The sequence below is a fragment of the Hyla sarda genome, chromosome 6 (assembly GCF_029499605.1).
Source record: "Hyla sarda isolate aHylSar1 chromosome 6, aHylSar1.hap1, whole genome shotgun sequence".
Lineage (NCBI taxonomy): Eukaryota > Metazoa > Chordata > Amphibia > Anura > Hylidae > Hyla > Hyla sarda.
Genome location: NC_079194.1, coordinates 205903759 through 205914290, shown reverse-complemented (window position 1 = coordinate 205914290; position 10532 = coordinate 205903759).

Here is a 10532-nt window from a genome sequence, read left to right as displayed (position 1 = left end):
GTAGCACCCTCATCATCCTTCAGCAACACCCCCCCCCCAGTAGTAGCACCCCGATCATCCACTAGCAACACCACCAATACCCCCCTCCCGTGGTAATAGCATCAGCTAACGGATGTTGAGGGGTGTTACTGCGGTTGTGGTATTATATTCAGAGGGTGCACTGTATGGCAACGTTATATTCAGAGGGCGCAGTTTGTGGTAGTATTATATTCAGAGGGCGCAGTTTGTGGTAGTATTATATTCAGAGGGCGCAGTTTGTGGTAGTATTATATTCAGAGGGCGCAGTTTGTGGTAGTATTATTAGAGATGAGCGAACTTACAGTAAATTTGATTCGTCACGAACTTGTCGGCTCAGCAGTTGATGACTTATCCTGCGTAAATTAGTTCAGCCTTCAGGTGCTCCGGTGGGCTGGAAAAGGTGGATACATTCATAGGAAAGATTCTCCTAGGACAATATCCACCTTTTCCATCCCACGGGAGCACCTGAAAGCTGAACTAATTTATGCAGGAAAAGCCATCAACTGCCGAGCCGAGAAGTTTGTGACGAGTTGAATTTACTGTAGTTTGCTCATCTCTAAGTATTATATTCAGAGGGCGCAGTGGGTGGTAGTAATATATTCAGAGTGTACAGTATGTGTTGGTATTATATTCAGAGGGTACAGTATGTGATAGTATTATATTCAGGGGTACAGTATGTGATAGTATTATATTCAGGGGTACAGTAAGTGGCATATTTATATTCAGAGGGTACAGTATATGGTAGTATTATATTCAGAGGGTACAGTATGTGATAGTTTTATATTCAGGGGTACAGTATGTGGCAGATTTATATTCAGAGGGTACAGTATGTGTTGGTATTATATTCAGAATGTACAGTGTGTGGTAGTATTATATTCAGTGGGTATAGTGTATGGAAGGTTTATAATCAAAGAGTATAGTGTATAGTAGTATTATATTTAGAGGATACTGTGTCTGGCAGGTTTATAATAATAATTGTTTTCATATAGAGGATGAGAATGCGCTGACATAGTGAGGAGACGTCTGGGCGTCACATTCTACAGACAGAAGTTTTAGCTGGACCAGGCGGTATGTACCATCTGAATTAGATAAGGGAAGACTATAAAGAAGACGTCACCTGTAGTCACTGATATCATTGTGTATTCTCCTCACTATAGAGAAGACGTCACCTGTAGTCACTGATATCATTGTGTATTCTCCTCACTATGTCCTATCAGAGCTGTAGTCGCTTGTCAGTTCTACAGTTATGGTCAGTGAAATTACAACTCCCAGCATAACCTCACCACTGCATAAAGGGGTACTCTACTGGAAAACATTTTTTTTTTTAATCAACTGGTGCTACAAAGTTAAACAGATTTGTAAATTACTTCAATTTAAAAATCTTAATCCTTCCAGTACTTATTAGCTGCTGTATAAGCGATTCACAGGAAGTTATTTTCTTTTTTAATTTTTTTTCTGTCTGACCACAGTGCTCTGTGCTGACACCTCTGTCCATGTCAAGAACTGTCCGTAGTAGGAGCAAATCCCCATAGCAAACCTATCCTGCTCTGGACAGTTCCTGACATGGACAGAGGTGTCAGGAAATAGCACTGTGGTCAGATTGGAAAGAACTACGCAACTTCCTGTGGAGCATACACCAGCTTATAAGTACTGTAAGTATTAAGATTTTAAATAGAAGTAATTTAAAAATCTGTTTAACTTTCTGGCACCAGTTGATATAAAAGTAAATGTTTTCCAGTGGAGTACCCCTTTAAGTAATTCTGGGAGCTGTATATTTAAATGGTGAAAACTTCTTTAACACTTTCCTATTCTGTGGCAACTGGTATATCTGATTATTATACTGGAATTTCTTACAATGCGCTACAACAGTGGTGTCTGTCACAACAGGCTAAAAACTTACTGGGGGGAGGTATGGGGGTGACACCATTTTCTACCGCACCGGGTGACACCAACCCTAGCAACGCCACTGTCTATCTCATATCTATCTATCTCTATCTATCATCTATCTCATATCTATCTACCTACCTAACATCTATCTACTTACCTAGCTACCTTTCTATCTATCTTATATCTATTTATCTCATATCTTTCTATCTATCTATCCATCTAGTTCTATTAACATCTACAGATGCACAGAAATCAGGCATACCATTAAAGAGGTACTCCACTGCTAGACATCTTATCCCCTATCCAAAGGATAGGGGATAAGATGTCTGATTGCGGGGGTCCCACTGCTAGGGCACCCTACGATCTCCTGCAGCACTCAGTGTTCTAAACAAACGTCGGGTTCCTGCGGCAATGGTCGTGACATCTCGCCACACCCCCTCCATTCATATCTATTGGAGGGGGCGTGTCGGATGACACGCCCACTCCCATAGACATGAATGGAGGGGGCATGAGGTGATGTCACGAAGGGGCATGGCTGTGACGTCAAAATGTTCAGAATTCTGGAGCACCAGAGTACCCCTTTAAATCAGCCGCCTTATATTGTGCATGTCCACCTTGTGCTGCCCAGACAGTGCTGAACCATTGGGTAATAGATTCCACTAAATCTCTGGAGATTTTGTGTGCTATCCAGTACCAAAATATTAGATGCAGATTTAACCCCTTAAGGACTCATCGTTTTTCCATTTTTGCCTTTTAATTTTTTCCTCATCACCTTCTAAAAATCATGACACTTTCAATTTTGCACATAAAATTCCATATGATGGCTTATTATTTGCGCCACCAATTCTACTTTGCAGTGACATTAGTCATTTTACCCAAAGAAATCCATGGCAAAATGGAAAAAAAAATTCATTGTGCAAAAAAATTTAAGAAAAAATTTCATTTTGTAACTTTTGGGGGCTTCCGTTTCTACGCAGTGCAGTAAAAATGACACCTTATCATTATTCTGTAGGTCCATACAATTAAAATGATCCCCTACTTATATAGGTTTGATTTTGTCGTACTTCTGAAAAAAATCATAACTACATGCAGGAAAATTTAAATGTAAAAATTTCTCCTCCCCCCTATAACTTTTTTATTTTTCCGCATACGGGCCGGTATGATGGGTTATTTTTTATCGGTACCATTTTGTATCGCTTTTTATTCCTTTTTTCCCGCACGCGGCGATACCACATATGTTTATTTTTATTTACACAGTTTTTTTTTTTTTATGGGGAAAGGGGGGTGATTCAAAGTTTTATTAGGGAAGGGGTTAAATGACCTTTATTAACTTTCTTTCCATTATTTTTTTTTGCTCCCATAGGGACCTATAACACTGCACACACCGATCTTTTACACTAACCCCTGCAAAGCCATAGCTTTGCATGTATCAGCGTTATAGGGGGTTGATTGCTCCAAGCCTGTAGCTCAGGCTTGGAGCAATCAAACGCCGATCGGACGTGACGGAGCAAAGTAAGGGGGTCTCCGCTCGCATCCGATCTGATCGGGACATCGCGATTTTATCGCGATAGTCCCGATCAGCCCGCCTGAGCTGCCGGGAAGCTTTTACTTTAGTTATAGAAGCAGCGGTCAACTTTGACAAAAAGCATAGCTAACTGAACCTTTAGCTTTTTTTTTTTTTTTATTAAGGTACAGGTTATCCTTGGGGCCATACCTATCCATGTACTGGTGTCTTGTTTTCCCCTGTTGGATGCTCTGCAGTCGGTGGCGTCTCAACCATACCCAAGGAAACGTAGGTAAGGAAGAAAGACTTTTCTTGTTACCACAAACTACCCCAGTGAAGATTTTGGTGGTAAGCACTTAAATTGGAACTGTTTAATTCTGTCAAATTGTCCAACAAATTATCCAAAGTCTAATACAAGTTAAGTCCAGTCTGGTGTGAGTCAGTACAAGTCCAGTACAGCTTCAAAACTGTTTAGTCTAAGTCTTCAGTCGCTTCAAATCTTAAGTCTAAGTCAGGTGTACTACAGATGCCAGAATCTTCACAAAGTCTATTTACCAAGCTCACCAGCTTCAATGTAAATTCTACCTTAAAGCGTAGCTCCCACCATCCTATATTTTTTTTTCTATTCCTGCCTATTGCCCATCTATCCCTAACGCCCTCACTGCCTTTAATTTTTTTTTTTTTTTACATATTAAAAATGCCTTTTGTCTGCCTGGTAGACTTCGCCAGCAGGTGCGACGTCACTGATGCCTGCTGGGGGGAACTTCCACCCTTAGTTCACCTATACAGTGTACGTCCAGCTGTTTCCCCACTACAACTCCCAGCTTGCCCTAACATCTTTTGGCTGTCAGGGTATGCTGGGAGTTGCAGTGGGGAAACAACTGGAGGCACACTGTATAGGTGAAAACAGTATCTGTGATGCCCGCAGCTGCCGCACATCCCGCTCCCCTGGGCGCCGCCGCGCAACCCGGTCCGACCGCAACGTGGTGTGCATGCAGCCTAACAGTGTTTCCCAACTAGGGAGCCTCCAGCTGTTGCAAAACTACAACTCCCAGAATGCTCAGACAGCCGAAGGCTGCATGCTGGGAGTTGTAGTTTTGCAACAGCTGGAGGTGCCATGTTTGGGAAACACTGGGGACCACTCACTCCAGTGCACTTTTAGTTTGCCCCTTTATGGCGTTTCGTTTCTACTCCCAGCATGCAGCGCGGGGTGTGTTTCTATCTGTGCTCAGGAGGAGTGTTGCGGTTTCTGTTCCCTGGTAGACCGTCAGCCATACTCCCGAGCTACATCTATAACCGGACCAAACACTCACCGGAGTCGGCGCCGCACTATGGAGTCCACTCTACTAGTCAGTATGCAGCCGGCTGGGTGGAAAGCTCACTCATTGGTTGACGGAGCTCGGCCCGGGGCTTGGTCACGTGGTGTTTAGAACTCTCGCTTTGAATGAAGAGTGCTCACTCTCTGATTGACAGGCAGGGAGCGAGCGCAGCCTGACTGAATTCGGACCAATGCCCAGCCAGCATTGGTCCGAATTCAAGCGTGTACGCCAGGCTGCAGCCGGCGACTAGGAGGGAGACCCCTAGTGGAGGTTTTTTAAATGTAAATTAAACTATTTTAATGGAAAAAATATTCGCGAGGAACACTATTAGAGATATGTTGTAGTACATAAGTACCAAAAGTTTGGTGACAGTGCCCATTTAAATATGTACCATCTAAATTGTCTACTGTATTTTACAAATCTGCAACCAATTCAGTTAAGTGGTTCATGTTCAAGTTTAAGTGGTTATTTAACATCATGGGATTTGAGGATTTATTTCTCGGTGCCCTGATACAGATGACTGCTTCATCAGAGTCGTAGTAAGTGTAAATTCACAACACTACAACCACCATCTTCACTGCAGATACAAACCACTGCCACACTCCTGGCGTCACAAACAAACCACTGCCAGCGTACTAACTCTTATATAGAACCTGCTCATATACAACTTTAGCGCCTCACTATAAATTTGGACGTTATTAAACATAAATATATACATTATAAATGTAAAACGAAAATAGAGAAACAAACATAACTGCATATCCACATTTGTAATTTGATCTTTTTGCTTCTCAGCAAGATTTCAAAAACTAACAGGTTGTTAGTATACATTTTGATCAAAAAGTACAAGCCCACTCGCCACATAAAGGCCACCTAGTCAAAGGGGATCCCTTACCCAATGTTAGCGCAGCGCCAGGTGGCAACCACTGCCTCTGCAACACCAAGCCCACAGGGGTAATGACCCAGAGGCCAGGCAGCCCCACGGCTGCCTGACCAAGCCCCCGACTCTGGGCCACCCCCTCCCCCCACAAACAAAGCGACACAGCAACAATGGTCACCACAGAGCACCACACCAGTGTGACAACCTACCATGTGCTCCCTGCCAGAGGGCTGGGAGGAAACCCATATGCAGTCTCCTGCTAATTAAAAACGCCTGTGTGGTGTTGTCCAGAGTCGGGGGCTTGGTTGGGTAGCAGTGGGGCTGCCTGGCCACCGGTTCATTTCCCCTGTGGGCTTGGTGTCGTAGGGGCAGTGGTCGCCGCTGAGCGCTACGCGATTGTTAGGTTTGGGACCCACTCTGACTAGGTGGTTTGACAAGGCGAGTGGGCTTGTACTTTTTGATCAAAATGTATACTAATAACCTGTTAATTTTTTAATTTATGCTGAGAAGCAAGTCGATCAAAATACAAATGGTGGATGTGCGGCTGTGTTTCTGTTTCTCTATTTTTTGTTTTACATACATACATTATAACTTTCTTACAGGTACAGTACACTATACAGAAATTTAGGTGCACTACTGTGGTAGATGTATACAATGACATCACATACAATGGAAGGGGGGGAGAGAGGCTACATGCCCCACACAAGTTGGCTGATATGGGTGCATGGCCTCACAGGTGCAACCCTAATGCTGCCTGGAAAATGTTCAAGGCGCATTAACATATGGAGTTTACACACCTCCAGGATCTGTTCCCCCAGTAAATATGCACAACTGCATTTGGGGTTGAGCACCTCCAGCCATTTGAGACCACGTTTTTTGTTGTTGTTTGTAAATTTATACGTGGAGGTGTGTAAACTCCATATGTTAATGCGCCTTGAACATTTTCCAGGCAGCATTAGGGTTGCACCTGTGAGGCCATGCACCTATATCAGACAACTTGGGTGGGGCTTGTAGCCTCTCTCCCCCTTCCATTGTATGTGTGCTTAGTCACGCTGGAGGGAACTGGGAGCAGGCTGCATGTCGACCTAGTGCTGCTGTAATTGCCCACTGGACCCTGGTTTTTGCTTATTACGCACAGGTAGGTTAGCGTTAGGTCCCGTGCCATCTGAGAAACCTTGGCATTGGTGTGCGGGCTCTGGTGTGTCCTTAATATAAGGATACACTGGCGAATGTCTCAATTTTAACATCAGTGTTGAGGGATTAGCCAATGTCATTGTATACATCTACCACAGTAGTGCACCTAAATTTCTGTATTGTATTCTAATTGTTACACATCCACACCGTTTACCTGGTGTAGGATTCTATTGTGGCACTTGTAGTCCGCTGCAGGCATCCTCCATTGTATGCATTTTTATGCTGGGGATCGCCCCTAGCAATGGACTACAAGGGCGGGATCTGCTCCCCCAGTATATATGCTCAACTGCATTTGGGGTTGAGCAGGTACAGTACACTATAAATATTTTCCAGGTACACCTCCCACCACATAACTAAAGCGTATTCATTCTATTGCTGTCTAATATTATTAGTGTTTCAATTCCTCGCCATTACAAGATTTCTTTTTGTAGTTATTTGGAGTTGCTACAAAATACTAAAAGTCCAATAAAAAGGTATTACAAGATTCTGCAACATAATCTGTTGCTAAACAAATGCATCCATTATGTGCATTCTGGCTGAAAAGCTGTCCCTTCAAGGCCCTGCTCAAACACCTGCAGGGGTTGTTACAATTGTATCCGTCTAGGGAATGCTCTTTGGGAGTAAAGTGTTCTACCTACATATAGAAATAATCTACATAAAGTTGAATAACTTTGCAAATACAATGTATTACTTTTCTTGTACTGATTCTTACATGCAGTGTTTATTCCAATGTAGAACTGCATTCACAATTCTACATGCTTCACAATGGAAATCTCCTAGTATTCATTTTAGATTAAAGGGGATCTGTCAGCTGTTTTCTGCTTAGAGCTTCAGACACCATTGGATAGCTGTTAGAGTATAAAAGCAAACTGCACCTTTCCTGGAGCTGATGGTGGTTGCCAAACTTATAAACTCTCCATGTGTCAATAAGGAGTGGCTAAGCTTCTCAAGTGCCACAATCTGGCATACCTTCTTGCTTGTCCTCACCTTTAAGGCCTTCCTATACTGATGTACAGGGTTCGGTAAATCAATCAAGGAGTTTCAGGAGGTAAATTCAAGAAAGAAGGTTGAGTCAGGATGACTCAGCCGCACTTTTTTTTTTTGATACGCTGAGTAATAAAATGGCGATGAGCAATGCATGCATCTCCACTTCTATCCCCCCCCCCCCCCCTCCTCAAAGTATGATCGTAGGGGCGATTGACTGTAGAGGTAGCAAGAGGTCTTTTCTTCCTGGTCCTGGCTTTGCAATTGATAGAGCCTTCCTGGAGCAAGCTCTACCAAAAGAGTGCAGATTACACAGATCAATTCAGTTCAATAGAACTGCATTAGTCTGTGTGAGGAATCTAATGATTCCTCCTAAAATTCCTCTAAGGAGACCAAAAGTGTTAAGATAATATCTAGTTTGACCACACGGTGAATAGCGTAAAAAAGAAACCTCACAAATTTGCGCAATTGCATTTTTTTTTTCAATTTCAAGAGCGTTATGGCTATTAAAAGGCCAGAAGAAAGAAATGAAAGTGCAAAAATGTAATAACCATCTGACCATTCCCTGAATTGTCAGACAAACTATAATAGCCACATGTCTACTTTAAATTCAGAGCCCCACACACAGTACAATAAATGTAGAGCCTTTTTTCAGGGTATTATTAAAGGAGTTATCCAAGAATAAAAAAATTAAAAAAACAGAGCAAATTTTTTTTTCTCCAAAGCAGCTCCTCGTCTGTCTACAGGTTGGGTGTGGTTCTACAGCTCAGCTTTATTGAAATCAATGAAGCCAAGTTGTAATACCACACACAAATTGGGGACATACATGGAGCAATTTTTTTAAAGAAATTAGCTCTGTTTTTCTATTCCTGCATAAACCCTTTAAATGTAAAGCCCCCACAAACAGTACAATAAATAAAAACTGAGACCCTCCACATGGCATAATTAAATGTAAATCCCCTTGAACAGTACAATGAATAAATACAGAGACCCTCCACGTGCTATAAATAAATGTGGACCCCTTCCCCTACACACACAGTATAATTAATGTGAGTCCTCCACGCACAGTATAATACATTCAATGATCCCCACATGGTATAACTAATTGTGGAGCCCATCCATGCTATAATATTTTATGCAGTCCCACCCAGACTGGTACAAGTAAAAGCAGGACTCCCCCATGCTGAATAATGTAATGTGGAGCCCCTTTTATAGGATAACTACACAGAGATGCCTCCTTTTTACATTGAGCCTCCCCTCCCCCCACAACTAAGCGCCAGTAAGAGACACATTTCTATTTTAATTTCCCCACTTATTCTCCTGCTTTTGACTGGCAGTGTCACTGGTGGGTCCTCTAGCAGACGTGCCTAGTGTGAGGTGAGGCACATCTGTTGAGGGGAGACAGTGAATGAGGCTTATGTCAAATGGCAACAAAATTCTTGTCACCATTTGCAAATTATTGGCTCTACTGGTGACCATAATAGTTACCATCTAGAGTACTGTATGTTCCCAAAATTACCACTTTGTAAAGCTCCACACCAGGAAAGCCACCATTACAAAAAAAATTGTGACTGAATAATACAACTATTTTGTTACTGAATAAAACCATTATACAATTACCAATACCTTTATTAAGTAAGTAGGTCCCCCTCATTAAGTTGATAGGTCCAGCTAGTATGTAGGTATGTCCCCCATTAGGTAGGTAGGCTCTATATTATTTAGTATTTAGGTGCCCCGAGTTAATAGGTATATCTACCCAGAAAAAGGCAGGTAGCACACTTGCAGACAGGCTCCCAATAGTTAGGTTGCACCAATAGGCAGGTTGTGGTCCTCCCAGTAGGTTTTTAGGTCAGCCTAGTAAGTAGTTTGGTACCCTGATAGGTATGTCCGGAACAGAGGAGGTATGTCCTCCCCAGTAGGTAGGTAAGATCCCTAATAAGTAGATTGGCCTACCTAGTAAATAGGTAGTTCCTTCCCAATTATAATGACCCCTTTTTACAAACAAAATAAACACTCACATTGTCCACTTTCCCATGTCAACCACCAAAGCTTCTCTTTCCTCTTCCATTCTGGTGCAGGCTGCATGATAAGTGACATCGCATGCACCAATGCCAAAACTCCAAGGCCTGAGCTGCTCTTTTCCTATAGACCCAAAGCAGCCTGTGGACTATAAGTGACAGGCCAAGGAGCGAATGGCTCCATCACAGCTTTCAACTGAATGCACATCTTAAAGACATACATATAGTTCAAAGCAGCACTGGAATGTTCAAGGATCTGGGACAATGTCCATGAATTTCCTAGTGGTGTCATGGTCTACTCCTGCACCCCTTGGCCTGGTAGCTCTCTAAGTGGACAGCTACCTGTTGTCCTGGCAGTAATCTGGGGCACCAGGCCAAAAGTTAACACCTAAAATCTCCTGGGGCCTCCCTTGGGAAAGGGGGCTCTGAACAATTGCCCAGTTTGCCCCTATAATGGCAGCCATGTGTATTTTGTATTTTTGCAAAACTCTAACCAAATTGTAGAAATTCCTCATGCTAATTTTACTATACACTTCATAAATCCCTCACATTATTGTGTTGGACCGTGTTCCCCTCATTCCACAGTGTTTTTTTTTACTATTCTAATGTTTTTTATTGTCCCATTGCTTTGCTGGACGTTTTCTTACTATGTCTAGATCACGGGTTTGGCTGTTCCTCTGCCATCTACCTACTTGTCGCTGTTTGATCTTAGGGGCAGAAGGCAGGAA